The 16,857-nt window shown below is 41.5% G+C and overlaps 1 protein-coding gene across 4 annotated transcripts in view; it reads right to left on the minus strand.

Moving 5' to 3' along the window:
- The window catches only part of WASF1 (WASP family member 1), a 187,361-nt gene that overhangs the window by 101,627 nt on the left and 68,877 nt on the right, over window positions 1-16,857 (minus strand). The window lies entirely within an intron of this gene.

Consider the following 16,857-nt stretch of genomic DNA (forward strand, 5'->3'; position numbering starts at 1 on the left):
AAATTTCTAAATATGTTCAGCTTGATGCAGACCACCAGCATGAGAAATTTCAGCCCAAATGTTTCAAGTATGGCAAACTCATAAGCAACTGAAAACAAGACCTTATAATGGGAAGTTTCAGCAACCTTAATACTAGGTGGTGCTATCAGAGCCAACTGAGGGCTGGTCTACACTACGGGGGGAAATCGATCTAAGATACGCAACTTCAGCTACGTGAATAACGTAGCTGAAGTCGAAGTATCTTATATCGAATTACCTACCGGCCTCACGGTGCGGGATCGACGTCCGTGGCTCCCCATGTCGACTCCGCTACCGCCGTTCGGGTTGGTGGAGTTCCGGAGTCGACAGGAGCTCATTCGGGGATTGATATATCGCGTCCAGATGAGACGCAATATATCGATCCCCGAGAAATCGATTGCTACCCGCCGATACGGCGGGTAGTGAAGACGTAGCCTAATACTGCATCTGTCTTCAGAGCAGTTGGCACATACAATAGAACCTCAGAGTTACAAACACTCGGGAATGGAGGTTGTTTGCTATGGTTGTTCTTTCAAAAGTTTACAACTGAACAATGACTTAATACAGCTTTGAACCCTTAGTATCCAGAAGGAAAAAGGCTGCTTTTAGCCATCTTAATTTAAATTAAACAACCACAGAAACAGTTTCCTTACCTTGTCAAATTTTTTTTAAACTTTCCCTTTATTTTAGTAGTTTATTTTTAACACAGTACTGTACTGCCTTCTCCCCCCCGCCTCTCCCCCCCTTTTTTTTTTGGTCTCTGCTGCTGCCTGATTGCGTACTTCTGGTTCCAAATGAGGAGTGTGTTTGACCTGTCAGTTCGTAGCTCTGGTGTTCATAACTCTGAGATTCTACTGTAGTATGTACACAGGGCAGACATTTCAGTGTGAGGCAGAATAAGTGTTAGAAAAAAGGGGAGACACAAACAGGGAAAGGAAGCAAATTTTCTTAATCTGAATGCTCCTTTTCTTGTAAGTATGATTTTGTCTCAATAGGGTGCTGTTCTTCTCTGCAGAATACTGGAACAGTTTCAGATCTGTCCATCTGGGGCTACCTAGCACTAACAACCCACTTACAGAATTTTTCTCCATAAAAATTACCCAAAGCTGTAAGACTAACATATACAGCATGCTAATTAAACAAATTTAATAACAGAAAATAAGGTGTGCGTTTGGAACCAGATCTTTCTCATTTTATTACATTTCCAGGGAGAATCCAGACTATCTCTTTAGAAAAAATAAATCAACCGGAATGAAAATTTTACACACTCTTTTAGCAAGCATGTCCACCAATGCCTGGGCAATCCTTCTCTTTTAGGATTCCCATCAAGACAGGGAAATAATCAAATTAACTGCAACAAATTTATTAATAGATCAATTTGACTGCCATATTAGATGTTACCGTCATTGCCTGCCCGTGAATTATTCCATATTGGTTAATATATGCAATCGTGGCAATGTTTTCTGGGATACGTCTGTAAAAAGAGAGAGATGAGGACTAAACACGCTGCTTTTACCTCTAGGAACTTTGGACCCTTCCATTTTCCAGGTACATCCCCCAAAATGAATATTGTTCACTGGCAGAATCTCTCTAAAGTAAAGATGCTGAATGAGAGTCCCTTACTCATTAAGCAACTGACTGAATAGGTTCCAGAGAGAAGAGGCATTGGCAGTTAGAATGGAACACAGGTGCAGGACTCATGCTCATCTGTCAGTGCTATAGGGCAGGGGCCCCCGGTCCGCGGCCTGTTAGGAACCGGGCCGCGAACCGACCCCTAGCACATCAAGTGGCGTGTCTCCGGCGGGGCCCCTGAGCCCCGCCCCCTCAGAGCCGCGTGGTGAGGGGGCGGGGCTGCGAGCTCCGGGCTGAGCTCAGCTGCCTCCGGTCGGCGTGGAGCTCCCAGCCCCGCCCCCTCACCACGCGGCTCTGAGCGGGACGGAGCTCAGGCCCCGCCGGGGACACACTGCAGCTGTCGGGCGAGGCGCTGAGGCTCCGGGTGAGGAGGAAGCCGGGGGTAAGAGGCTGGGGCCAGGGAGGTTGGCTAAGGGGCAGGGAGTCCTGGGGACAGTCAGGGCACAGAGAGGGGGCGGAGGTTGGGGGGACGGTCAGGGGGCAGGGAATGGGGGGGGTTGGATTGTGGGTGTTCCGGGGGGGTCTGTCAGGAGTCAGCGGCGGGGGGATAGGGGTTGGGGCAGTCAGGGGACAGGGAGCAGGGGTGGGGTCCCAGGGTGGTGGGGGTCTCTGGGGGATGGTGAGGGGACAAGGAGCAGGATGGGTCGGGGATTCTGAGGGGGGTGGGCAGTCGGGGGGGCAGGAAGTGGGTGGGGGTCAGATGGGGGCAGGGCTCCCACTAATTCTGCATTATGGTCAGTTGTATAATTATTTCATTATATATTACAATAATAATAGAAATAAAAGTACAAAAATAAATGTAATGCGCTTGAATCGTCCCAAAACCATCCCACAGGTCCGCGGAATTTTTTTTTTCTACGAAACCGGTCCCTGGTGCCAAAAAGGTTGGGGACCGCTGCTATAGGGGCCAAAAATCTAAGAGCAGAGGGAGCTTTGGCCTATCTCACACTTGGGAGATGAGACTCAGTGGTGGGAATTGTGGAGGCATGGAAAAGCTATTTCCTTTAAAGAAATTAGTTATTTCATCATAAAAGGAGAAAAGATGCTTTTTATACAAATAAAAATGCTCTACAGACCAATTTCTTTATGTTAACATTGATACTGATCTGTTCAGTATTTTGTGCTATTTTATTGTTTTGTGCATTGCAATAAAACAGCTGGAAAAGTACACATTTGCATATTGTTACACTGCCATTAACAGCATGTCCTATTACAACTTGTACTTGCAATGCAACAGCACATTTAATACTCCTTAATTCTGTTCCTTTCACAGTGCTATTTGCTCTCTTCTAATTTTTATTTTATGTACCAAGATTGCAATGTTCATTTAGTTTAAAATGTGCTTATTCTTTTTAACTTAAATTTTACCAAACAAATACAATTATTTCTTATCAGCTGTCCATGTTGCACATAGCTTATGAAATGCATTAATCATTCATAATACATGAAAGTCTATATTTAGCAATGAAAAGAGGAATTGACAATACCAGAATATGTGAAATGTAGCTAAGCTAATATTCCAAGAAAAACCTTATCATTTGACATTTCCTGACTTTGGAACATTTAATTTTGTAACTGTAAAGAGGCATTACTGTAAGTTATTTTAGTTTAATCTTCCTGTGCTTTTAAGGCAAGAGAAGAAGAAATAACTAGAGTTAATCAGCTTACAAATTTCCCAGGCTTTACCCATGGAGTATACAAGTCTCTTGAACTACACTATTCGGCCTATATAGCTAACAAGTTCTACTGGCAATGCCTCTGGAGTTTGTCATCTCCTTAGTTGGAAACTCAGCTGCTTACTGCATATACAGGCACAATTACCCTTTGCTCCAGAACTATTAAGCATCACAACTTAGTCACCTCTTGTTTCAATAGTTCAATTTGTAAATTATTGCAGTCAAATAACTGGTCATTTAATTACCCATGTGCCACATCCATCTTTAAGTATGCAGCTAATAATAGCTGAAATAAACTTCTATTGTCCTTGCTCAGTCCCTGCATTTTCAAACATTCTTAACTTATTTTAAAAGCAATATTTGTCCCAACTCAAAGAAGGTAGTGTGCATTAACAAAATATCTATTTTTTACCTATAATTTTGTTTTCTCCAAACAGGAATCTGCTATTCCAGCAGGCTTAGAATGTCTGGGTTTGGCACTTTTTCCAAATCCTGGGGGAAGGCAAGAGATTCCTCTTCTCTTGTATCCCCAGAACCATCTGAATTGCTCCACAGGCCATACCACCAAAACTACAAAGAACAACAAAAATTTGAAGAGACATCAGGATGAACATTTCCCACCTCCAGGAAAAAAGAATGAAAATAAAATGTAGATGTGTCATCTCCTCTCTCTGACCAGAAAATCTGCAAAAGAAGGATCAACTGCCATCTCTGCGCAGCCAATCATTTACAACACCAAACACAGAATACCTACGACAATAGATAAGGGAGGGTGATGATGGAGAGGACAAAGAAGATGAAATTACAGTTAGGATATTACTGTATCAATTTTCTCATTCTCTAGCACAGCAAACCACTGCTCCATCAGTCTTGGAACTGAACAGCAGCAAGCAGTAAAAAACATCCTCGATCAGTTAGGAAGGAGACATGAAAACATCCCAGATGTAAACATAGTTTCAAGACAAATAGACTAACATTTGTACAAGGGAAGACTGAAGGAGCTTACTTTTGAAAGCAGCATCTGACAAAAGCATCCATGTTGTAGTGTTTCATGAATGAGCGTATGGATGCCCAAAGGGTCTTAAGCAAAGTAAGCTGTCATGGGATAAGAGGAAAGGTCCTCTTATGGATTGGTAACAGTTAAAAGATAGGAAACAAAGGGTAGGAATAAATGGTCAGTTTTCAGAATGGAGAGAGGTAAATAGTGGTGTCCCTCAGAGGTCTGTACTGGGACCAGTCCTATTCAACATATTCATAAATGATCTGGAAAAAGGGGTAAACAGTGAGGTGTCAAAATTTGCAGATGATACAAAACTACTCAAGATAGTTAAGTCCCAAGCAGACTGCGAAGAGCTACAAAAGGATCTCACAAAACTGGGTGACTGGGCAACAAAATGGCAAATGAAATTCAATGTTGATAAATGCAAAGTAATGCACATTGGAAAACATAATCCCAACCATACCTATAAAACAATGGGGTCTAAATTAGCTGTTATAACTTAAGAAAGATCTTCGCGTCACTGTGGATAGTTCTCTGAAAACATCCACTCAATGTGCAGCGGCAGTCAAAAAATGTTGGGAATCATTAATAAATGGATAAATAATAAGACAGAAAATATCATATTGCCTCTATATAAATCAATGGTACACCCACATCTTGAATACTGCGTGTAGATGTGGTTGCCCCATCTCATAAAAGATATATTGGAATTGGAAAAGGTTCAGAAAAAGGCAACAAAAATGATTAGGGGTATGAAACGGCTTCCATATGAGGAGAGATGAAAAAGACTGGGACTTTTCAGATTGGAAAAGAGATGACTAAGGGGGATATGAGAGATCTATAAAATCATGACTGCTGTAGAGAAAGTAAATAAAGAAGTGTTATTTACTCCTTCTCATAACACAAGAACTAGGGGTCACCAAATGAGGTTAATAAGATGCAGGCTTAAAACAAACAAAAGGATGTATTTTTTCACACAACACAAAATTAACCTGTGGAACTCCTTGCTAGAGGATGTTGTGAAGGCAAAGACTATAGCAAGGTTCAAAAAAGAACTAGATAAGTTCATGGAGAATAGGTCCATCAATCGCTATTAGCCAGGATGGGCAGGGATGGTGTCCCTAGTCTCTGTTTGCCAGAACCTGGGAATGGGTGATAGGGGATGGATCACTTGATGATTACCTGTTCTGTTCATTCCCTCTGGGGCCCCTGACATTGGTCACTGTCAGAAGACAGTTTACTGGGCTAGATGAACCTTTGGACTGACACAGTGTAGCTGTTCTTATGTTCTAAATAACTGTCTGGCAAATCTTGAAAAGAGGCTCTGTATTTCTCTGCCCACTAAGCAGTCATTCCCCTGACGGAATGAGCAATGATACCTTTCCCCATTGGTTCTAAAGGTGATTTAGTAAGTGCTTGTAATACAAGATTGAAACTCCACTGTTCCACTGGTCATTGGATTGGGGACATTTGAGGCAATGCTGCTTTTAGAAAATGGGAGTTATGTGGATGAAGCAGATGACTAGAAGTAAAAGGATAAGACCCATGATTATCAGGACTGAGACTTGCAAGTTCAGACCCTTATGAAGGTCCAGAATTTCTTCTATGATGAGTCCAGAGCATTTATCTTCCTTCTCATGCACCATCAATACTACATCTTCCATATACCAATATAAGCTTGGCTGATGGAAGGTTTTCTGAATTTGAGAAGAAAGTCATCCAACTGTTGGGGGAACTAGGTTTTAGGAATTATGACTACTTAGATACCATGCAGTGAACCTCAGATGTGGTAGGTGTAGGTAGCTTAAGGGGACCAGTGAATAAGATATAAGGAGGTGGAATGTCCGCCATGGATACTACCTGTAACATACTTCAGTCTGGAAAACCAAGAGCTACTTGTTCAGTGATGGTCCTCAGATTACAAAATATCTTTGCTGTTCCAGGGTCAAAAGATATTCTTGGCAATCCAGCTATCATGAAGAACAACTGAAGACTTTAACATGCTGATGTCCGGGGCTACTGAGGAATTATTTGATTAGAGCTTGAATTTTGATATAAAAGTTCACAAGTAGGGATAAAAGTGCTCTTCACTACTTACTATCGTAGGAGTCCTAGTCATGGACTGGGAACCCAAAGTGCTAGATGCTGTACAAACAGAGAATAAAAAGACAGTCCTCTGCCCTAAAAAAACTTACAGTCTAAGTTTTTTTAGGGCAGAGACAAGAGATGGATACTGACAGACTGACAGGAGAGTACAAGGAAACAGTAAAATAATATTGGTCAGTATGGTAGGCAGTGGTCTCACCACACCATTGGCTTAGCCTTTGTCAAAAAATTTGTAAGTAACACAGAAAAAGAATTTTCTAAGGAGAATAATTAAGTACACCTCAACCTTGATATAACGCTGTCCTTGAGAGCCAAAAAATCTTACCGCATTATAGGTGAGACCGTGTTATATTGAACTTGCTTTGATCCACTGGAGTGTGCAGCCCCCCGCTCCCCCACCCCGGAGCACTGCTTTAATGCGTTATATCCAAATTCGTGTTATATCGGGTGGTGTTATATTGAGGTAGCGGTGTATCTTTAATATATTTACAAGGAGCACCTCCCCCAAGCTTGAGGAACAGCAAAGTTGCATCTTTGAACGTTTAACAAGTGGACAATGGAGGCTGGCATCATGGGCCAACCAGAGACTGGATTTGTTATCACAATAACAAATGAGACAATAAGTAGGGTTGGAATAGGCTGGAAAGGGCCTTGAGAGTTAAGACAAGTAGCTTATGTTGGATGAGACAGAGAAGGGGAACCCAAGCAGAAGGATGCAAAAAAAGAGCTGAAAGGGTCAAAGCAATGGGTTAGGAAAATCTTTGTAGCAAGATTCTGAATGGATATAATCATTGCATTTGTCAAGGCCAGAGAAAAGGACTTTTCAATAACTAAAACACAAGATGATGAGAGCCTGGACAAAAGTTTTAGCTGTGTGGATAGATAGATAGTAAAGGCCATATGCTAGAAATGTTATGTAGAAAGAATCTGTAACATTTGGACATAGCCTAGATGTGATGACCTAGAGGGATCTGTGTCAAAATGATGCCCAGGTTATGAACCTGAGGGGCAGGCAAGCAAGCTGATGATGTTTTTCACAGTGATTGTGAAAAGAGGTAGCAGAAAGCTGGTGTTTTTTGGTTGGTTGGTTTGGGATTTTCTTTGGGGTGGAGGGGTGTTAAGAGCTCTGTTTTATCCACGTTGAGCTTGAGCTGATGGCTAGACATTGACAGGAAGATGTCAGAGAGACACTCTGAGATTTTGGTTTGGTCAGAAGCAGACAGGTCTGGAGTAGAGACTTAGATCTGTGAGTCATCAACATACAGATGGTAGCTGAATTTGTCTTTGAGATAAGACAGAGGGTTAAGAGGAGAGGACCAAGGATACACAGAGATAAGATATAGAGCAGGGATCGGCAACCTTTGGCACATGGCTCGCTAGGGTAAGCACCCTGGTGGGCCGGGCCAGTTTGTTTACCTGCTGCATCTGCAGGTTCAGCTGATCGCAGCTCCCACTGGCTGCGGTTCGACATCCCAGGCCAATGGGGGCGGTGGGAAGCGGCACGGGGCAAGGAATGTGCTGGCCACCACTTCCCACCACTCCCATTGGCCTGGAGCAGCGAACCACAGCCAGTGGGAGCCGCGATCGGCCGAACCTGCAGACGCGGCAGGTAAAGAAACCAGCCTGGCCCACCAGGGTACTTACTCTGGCGAACTGCGTGCCAAAGGTTGCGGATCCCTGATATAGAGGGTTAAGAGGAGAGAACCAAGAACACAGGCCTAGAGGTTGGATGAGGAGGATTCTCCAAAGGACACACTGAAGGAGCAATTAGAGAGGTCAGAGGAAAACCAGGAGAGAACAGAGTCACAAAAACCAGCGGAGGATAACAATTTAAGAAGAGCATGGCCAGTGGTATTAAAGGCAGCTGACAGGTCCAGGAAGATATTGCTGGAGTATTTGTTGTGAGATCTGTCTGGGCAAAGTCATTACAGACTTTGGTGAGAGCAATTTTATTTGACTGCCAGGGATGGAAGATGGATTGGAAAAATGTCTAGGATGGAACTTGAGAAAAAGAACTTTAGACAGCAATTGTAAATAGTGTGTTCAATGAGCTTAGAGATGAAAGGGAGAAGGGGCAGTAGCTGGAGGCAAGTGGGGTCAAGTGTGGGTTTTTTTTAAATGGGAGACACTAAAGCATGTTTGTATTTTAAGGGGAAAGAGCAAAAGGAGAATGATCAGAGGTGTAGCCATGTTAGTCTGGATCTGTAAAAAGCAACAAAGAGTCCCGTGGCACCTTATAGACTAACAGACGTATTGGAGTATAAGCTTGCGTGGGTGAATACCCACTTTGTCAGATGCATGTAGTGGAAATTTCCAGAGGCAGGTATAAATATGTAGGCAAGAATCAGTCTAGAGATAACGAGGCTAGTTCAATCAGGGAGGATGAGGCCCTCTTCTAGCAGTTGAGGTCTGGTCCAGACTCCAAAGAGAAACTGCTGAGCTTCAGTTCATTTGCAAATTTGACATCATCAGCTCAGGATTAAACAAAGACTGTGAATGGCTAGCCAACTACAAAAGCAGTTTCTCCTCCCTTTGTGTTCACACCTCAACTAACCACTCAGTGACAGACTTGAATGTGGCAATTTTACAACGAAAAAACTTCTAAAACAGACTCCAAAGAGAGACTGCTGAACTTGAATTAATATGCAAATTAGATACAATTAACTTTGGTTTGAACAGAAACTGGGAATGGTTGGGCCATTACACTAATTGAATCTATTTCCCCATGTTAAGTATCCTCACACCTTCTATGGGTCATCTCGATTATCACTTCAAAAGTTTGTCATTTTTTTTCTCCTGCTGATGATAGCTCATCTCAATTGATTGGCCTCTTACAGTTGGTATGGCTACTTCCATCTTATGTTCTCTGTATGTATAAATATCTTCTTACTGTATGTTCCAGTCTATGCATCCGATGAAGTGGGCTGTAGCCCACGAAAGCTTATGCTCAAATAAATTTGTAAGTCTCTAAGGTGCTACAAGTACTCCTGTTCTTTTCACCAGTAGATAGATCATTCTACTACGACCACCATTATATCTGTAAACACGCAAGAAAGAGATGACAAACTGAAAAATCATTGTCTGGAACAGATACCGAGCATTCCAAGTTATAAATTACACAGACCAATGGTGGCAAGAATATACTGGAGCATGACGACTCATATTTATGGAGCATAAGAAATATTGGGGGTAGGGTATATTTCCTAGATCTGAAAAGATTCAGTCTCCATCTTAAAATGAGTTTTGCATGCTCAAAAGAGATTGAGGATAGACAGGTCCAGATTCAGAAAAAAATCTATCATTTTATCACCACAAAGAACCTGGAATAGAAAATAAAAACTCTCTCTTTTGATGGGACTATGTTTAATGGCTCTAAGAGAAAGGAGATTCCCTCCACAGTCCAGAATGCTTAGTTTCTTCATGCTGTCTTGAGGAAGAGGAGAGAAAAGTTAAAGGATAGCTACTGAATGTCTTGGAAAAGGCCTTTACCCTAAGTTTGCTGAAAATCTTATGATAGACTGCTCAGACAATTGATGGTGGAATATCAGATGCACAGTTGGGCAATACAAGCATGTTATGGCCTAATATGGCACTCAAAACTCCCACTGAAGTTAATGGGAGCTGCATGTGCTCAGCACCTTTGAAAATAATTATATTCCTTTGCTTAAGCAATTTTGAATGTAACTACCTCTGTGGTTGCAGGTTTTATGTCTTTGAGACAGACCATGGCTATTAAATCTCATTTGGGATTTATACATTCTACAATGCCCCATGTAGATGTATTGTTCATTCTGGTGAGGCCAATACAAAAGATGTGAATGCTGTCAAGACATAGTTTCCACTTTATTTTACAGTCACAATGATGGCTAGTTTCATACAACATTTCTGCACTGTTTTACTGTTCATCACAAATTAATTTGAATAATAGTTAACGTTTCCCATATTATACAGCTATAAGTTCCTTTTTAATAGGGTATTTTAGAGGTTTCCTTTGGCAATCTTGAGTCCATTTTTCATCAGCCAGTTCACCATAAATCAGCTCCTTTGATTTATAATACTTACCTATCCATGAAACTTCATTGGCAGGGGTTCCCAGTCTGTTGACCAAGCCTCTCTAGTGCACGTAAAACTACTCCAGAAAGGAAATGACTCATCCAGCTGCAAAAGACCACTAGTTGTAAAAAGACTCTGAGCTCCAAAGGGTTGCTCCTTTCACCATCCCATGACTCCGCTCAGTCCCTTTGAGATTCAAGGAGGGATGGGCAGACCAGCAGCTGCTGGCAGAAAGAAAAGCATTGGGGATGGGGAAACTGCCATGCTCCATAGCTAGGCTGAAGCTGGAGAGGAGAGAGTGGCCAGTGACTCTTTTCAGTCACCTGTTTGACTTTTCTTTGTGCTCCCTCCTCTGCCTGTCCATCGCTGCTTCTCTGCTCTCCCATGAGCACAAAGAACTATGGATTCTCCATCAGCCACTACCTGCCCCATGTCCCCAGCATGTATCCTTCTGGTAAGAGAGTGGCAGTGAAGAAGTAGAAGAGAAAAGAGAAGAGCAAAATCAGGGAAGCCGGGCATGGGGGAGGAGGAGAAAAAGACAGAAAGGAGTATTTGGAGAAAAAAATGGAGAGGGAGGAAGTAACTGGGAAACATAAAGGGGGAAGCTACTGGTGAGGGGGGAAGTATAAGACCACAACATTTCAGTACAGAGTTGGTGGTTATTTTAGTTTAACATTTTACTCCACTAAAAGACCAAAGATGTCGCAGCTGTAAGTTTTCTAGCACTTTCAAAAGTCCATCACTCGGCAACAGATCTAGCTGAAATTTTTCAGCTGAAATACAGGGTTTTGTCAAGAACCAAGATTTTGTGGGAAAACATTTAATGATTGTTTAATTTTTCATCAGGAAATTTTGAAATGAAATGTTTTCATTTTCAAGAAACAAGAAAACACTATAGACATCATTCATTCTATTATGTTCAGTGGCAAAACAAATGGGGGTGGGGAGGGGGAGAAAGGGGAAAACAAAAATGTGTGATTTAAAAAAAAACCAAAAAATTTCATTTTATTTTGAAAATTTTCTATATATATTTTTGAATGAAAGTTTTTAATCTAAGAGCTTTTCCACTGGAAAAAAGTGTTTGTTTTCTACCAATTTTACTCAGACCTATATAATAGGGTGGAAACTATTACTGCCCTGTTCAGTTTGCGTTCCCCATACACTCACTCTCTCTCTCTCACACACACACACCCCGCCCACCTCAACCCTACATGAACTTTTGGACATGTAATTTTTCTCCTCAGCTGTTGTGCATTGTGAATGAGGACACGGAGGTATTTACACTGTTATTGTTTTCAAGACTACCATCAATATTAATCTTTGGTTCTATATACTGTTTTGTTTAATGCTGAATGGTACATAATCTCGATTTTGAAATGCTCACAATCAAGCCAAAGTTTATAAAGGCAGATGCAAAATTGAGATGGCATTATCTGAACATTTTCCTTCTGAGCAGGGTGCAAGTAAGGAGTCATCCACACAAACCATTTCTTTCAAAAGGACTGTTAGCACTTTTTTATGCATAGAAATGAAGTAGATTAAAAAAATTATCTGAGTGGGATCTTATCAGTGGGCCATAGAGATAGTGCTCCATTGTGATCAAAGACCTCTAATTGAATGTCTAATATGCATCTTTCCCTGTTAATAATTTATTTGACAAAGCAGTCTGCTAGATATACATATATTCATGCATGTATTACACAAAAACTTACGCTCTACTATCATAGCCAAATAACATCTTTCAATTTCTGTTGGAGTTTAGAATGGACATACAAACCTTCATGTTAGCTTGTAAAAAAAAAGGGTGTGTGTGTGTATTTTTTGTTGTTTTTGTTTTTAAACAACCCAAGAAAACATCACATTCACTGACGAAAAGTTGGAATGCAAGACTATGAAGACAACATCAAGTCAGGTCTGCAAACATTTGGAAACATGGGATGATATTTAGTTAACGCAGAATGAGAACATATCCTGGCTTCACGGGAGTTCAGAGTTCTAACCAAACCCTTCCCACAGTCCTATGCGAGGTGGACACCTGCAGCAGGCAGCACAGATCCATTGACTTAAGGTAAGTAGTTTAAGGTCAGTTCATATTTATCAAATGAAATAAATAAATAAATAAATAAGCAATGAACTACTGACATTAAATAGGTATCTTCAGTTTCTGCAATTTGCTCTTCTACCCAGCCTCCACCTGACGGAGCTTATTCTAGAATACGGGTTTCTCAGCCTAAGGGACTGCAAACTGTCCCTGGAGGATCACAATCACCCTAACCTTCTCCATGGATACACAAGAGGGTAGTTCCGCAACTATTCCTGTAAACTGTTTCAAAATGGGTCACAGTATAGAAAAGAATGCCTCATTATTAAAGGGCAATTTATCCTTTCCCTGAGTGACATTACACAGCTAAATTATTATTAAACATAATACAGCCAAACCACCCCTAAAGAACAGATATGCTGATTAGCAAGTTTGAAAGCAAGCAATGATGTCTGCAAATCAATGGTAAAACTAATATGACCTTGCTATCCTGCTAACCATCATAAACTAGAAATGCCTGGAAGGAATAGTAAGAGTTATTCACATTTCCTTGCTGTAGTAATTTCTTCCCCTAAATAAGGGAAAGAAAGCACCAGTTTCTCAGTCAGTGTCACATCCAACTTGTTCTCCTTTGTCATCAACATGCATGTTTTAGCTCAAATCTTTTGAAAACACTGGTAGATGTCGTAGCATGTTTTGGAGGTTGGGTATTGTATTGCAGCCACATAGCAGAATTGGTATGTACAAGGAATTGCAAAACATAATGACAACTTTGTAAACTACAGATCTGTACAGAGCTCTTAGTGTAATCAGATGTATTTTTCATAACAGTTCATTTTAATCACATTAGGCAGGCAGATTGAAATGATGCAAAGTAGCTCAATTATAATCTTTAAAAGCCCAAAGAAATGTAGAAAAAACTAAGAAGGAATATAAAAAATAATTTTAGATTAACTAAAATATGAAGATATAAAACTACCCTAACAATCACTACTGTAAAAATTTAAGTTACAACAGACTTGCAGTAAGATATGTATGAAGACACTCACCTTCACACCAGACATAAACATTTTAAAGATAATAATTCATTCAGACATTCACTGCTACAGTAAAAATCAACCAAAGCATCAGTCTTTCACCCGTTAGTAGTCTATATATCTTAATAGATTTGACCAGACAAAACACTAAAGTGTCTGAAATAAAATTTACATGGCACCTTAAAATTTTAAAATCTATTGTATGAAATATGAGATGTTTACAACATGCATAGTGTTAGGAGATTAAGTTTGCTGTTATCCTTAGTTTTCCCCCTGACCTTCTCATAGCAAAGGATTATCAAAAGTCTGTAGTTGCCCAACATGGACATCATTAAAAAAAAAAGAGGAAAAAAAACCCCAACAAATTAATGGGGGAGTCAGTTTGGGTTGGGGCCCCCAGGAGACCTCAACCCCACAACAGAAATCAAAATTTGTCCATTACTGTGATGTCTGGGTGAGAACCCTAGGGCAGCAGTAGGGGAAGGCAGAATCCCTGCCCCAAGAATTTACAGGTCCTGATCTTGCAAGCTACTCTGCACAGGCTGACCCTTTCAATGGGTGTCACATGGGTTCAGGAATCCACTTGTACAAAACAGCTTGCAGGATTAGGGTCAAAAAGTCAAACAGGCAGAAACTGATGAAAGAAGCAGAGGATAGTAATAAAATACATCAATAAAGTGGTCAAGGTGGTCACTGACCACCTCTTAAGAATGCATTTTTTTTTAATAAGAAAGTTTTTTGTTTTGGTAAAATAGATTATGACGAGCTGCCCATAACCTTTCTATATCAGCCAATTGTAGGAAGCCCCTTCCCAATTGAAGGAAGGCGGATTCCTAAAAAGGCATGTAGGAGAACCCCTCAAGGAAACCAAGGCGACCAGGTGGGAAACGTCATCTTCCACATCCAGCTCTTGGGGGATGGGGCAGTCAGTGAGAACGGAGGAGACTCCTGTTCCATGGAATGGCCACTCAGAGACTGAGGTCTCAATACTAAGAGATGCTCAGTACCTGACAAGAAACAGGGACTCTGGTACATCCGAGACAGAGAGGTCCCTTGAATATCAGAACTCCTGAAGTACTGCAAAGGACCCTAGTACCAAGACCACAGCCAAGTTTTGCCATAGCTGGAGCCAACAGTACTGGTAATGATGTGCATATTGCATGCATTGCAGATGCCACGTGCTGACACATGCTCAGTACTCAGGATATCAATTGTACCGACAAGTCTCCTGGGGGAAAAGAGAGAAAAATAATCCTCTCACCTAAAACTAACTATACTAAACACTAAACAGTAACTTACAACTATAAACTAACTAACTTTGAAGAAAAAGAAAAGGCTGAATACACTCTAGGCATTCCATTTCAGGGGGTGGCAGCAGAGAAGGAACTAAGGGTGGTTTGCCTGCACACCCCTATATAGCTGTAGTTTCTGTCATGATGGTGCATGTATGGGCCAAACAGATGCTGCTAGCTAGAAATCTCCTAACCAGGGCTCTAGAGGAGCATGTATATCTGAAACAGAGTAGCCATAGGGACACTACTCGAAGAATGTCTCTTCGCACCCTGTCATGGCACAGCACTCTTTTTTTTTGGTTGTCAATTTTCTCATTTCTCCTCTTTTCTATTTTCCTAGTGTCATTTTTGTTTTCTTTTATTCGTTTTTGATTTTACATGCTTTCTGCTGACTACTCACTTCTTCCCTGCATCTCAACTCAGCTCTAGCAGCTCATGTTCTCAGTCTCTTCTTCCACTCACAAGAAGGTTACCAGTTGCTAGGTGTACAGAATGTACTACTTCAAGCAGAGCTCATTGTTGTAGGAACAAAGACTAGAAGCTTGGATGCGTGGTCTGTCTTCTGAGCAGCTCCTGCAGTCAGCTATATTAAGAGTGACAACAGAAGTTGGCAGGGAAAGTGGCTGGCTTTTGAGAAGGCACCTGCTGCTTTCCCTGTGGACAGCACACCATGTTTGGGTGGATCTGCAACTTTCTCCACCTAAATTTATTTTTCTATGCCCCATAGCTCCTTGAACTAGTCTAGCAACCCACAGGTTGCAAAACATTCTGCACAGTGCAAATTTACATATTATTACATTAAATAGTTTAATTAGTTTTCATTTATAAAGTATTCACCCTTAATTTTATTATTTCAAATACTAAGATCAAAAGTGTCAATAAAAGAACTTATTCTGATTAGTAAACTCCTTGCAAGTGATAGGGAAAATGCAATTTTTGTGATTAAGAACTCCTGACAGTTTAAAATGTATCCTATCAGCCTCTACCAACCTGCTTGTCAATGCATAAAACCTAGATAATGGGCAGGTAGAGCTATACAGGGTCGCCTGGGGGGAGGGGGGGCAAGTGGGGCAATTTGCCCCAGGCCCCCATGAGAGTTTTTCAGGGCCCCTGGAGCAGGGTCCTTCACTTGCTCCGGGGGCCCTGGAAAACTCTCGCGGGGCCCGGGCCTCCAGAGCTTCTTCCGCTCCAGGTCTTCGGCAGCGGGGCAGAAGGACCACCCGCTGCCGAATTCCTGCTGAAGCGGGACTTGCCGCCGAAGTGCCGGGTCTTCGTCAGTAATTCGGCGGCGGGGAGCCCCTGCCGCAGGTCTTCGGGGCACTTCGGCGGTGGGTCCCGAAGTGGAAGGACCCCCCCGCCGCCGAATTACTTCTGAAGCGGGGCCCCCCACCCCCGAAGACCCCAGGCCCCCTGAATCCTCTGGGCGGCCCTGGAGCTATGTACTATTTTTAGACTAGTTAGCACAGCTAGTTAATGGTTAGCTGATGTTTCATATATGAACCCAATTTTTCTGAAGTTTAGAAGTCAGCCATTTTCACAGTAATTGTCCTGAAACTAGATAAACAAGTTGTCTGCAAAGACAACTTTTTAAAATGTAGTTCTTTTCAATTTTTTCTATTTCATGATTATACACACCAATATTAGATCCTTATTCATTCAGACAGGACACTTAAATCTAGACTCCTGTTTCAACTAGATGTCTAAGCCATACTGACTGGTAAAGCTACGAAGATTACAACATGTGGTACTGTTAACTTGAAACTAAACTATATTTCTTATGGGACAGATACAACTTGAAATTACCTACCATTCCACAGGATAGTTAATTAACAAGCTTTAACATGATCTTCAAGAAGCTATCACATTAAAATAATAGGAGTGGAGGCAAAGGAAGCTGGAGATTAGTTTACATGTGATCACCAACTCAAAAATAAACGAGTAATTAAAAATGGAACACAGGTTGGTAAGTCACCAAAACTTACCATTATTTTAAATGTCTAGT

The sequence above is a fragment of the Mauremys mutica genome, chromosome 3, assembly GCF_020497125.1.
Source record: "Mauremys mutica isolate MM-2020 ecotype Southern chromosome 3, ASM2049712v1, whole genome shotgun sequence".
Classification (NCBI taxonomy): domain Eukaryota; kingdom Metazoa; phylum Chordata; order Testudines; family Geoemydidae; genus Mauremys; species Mauremys mutica.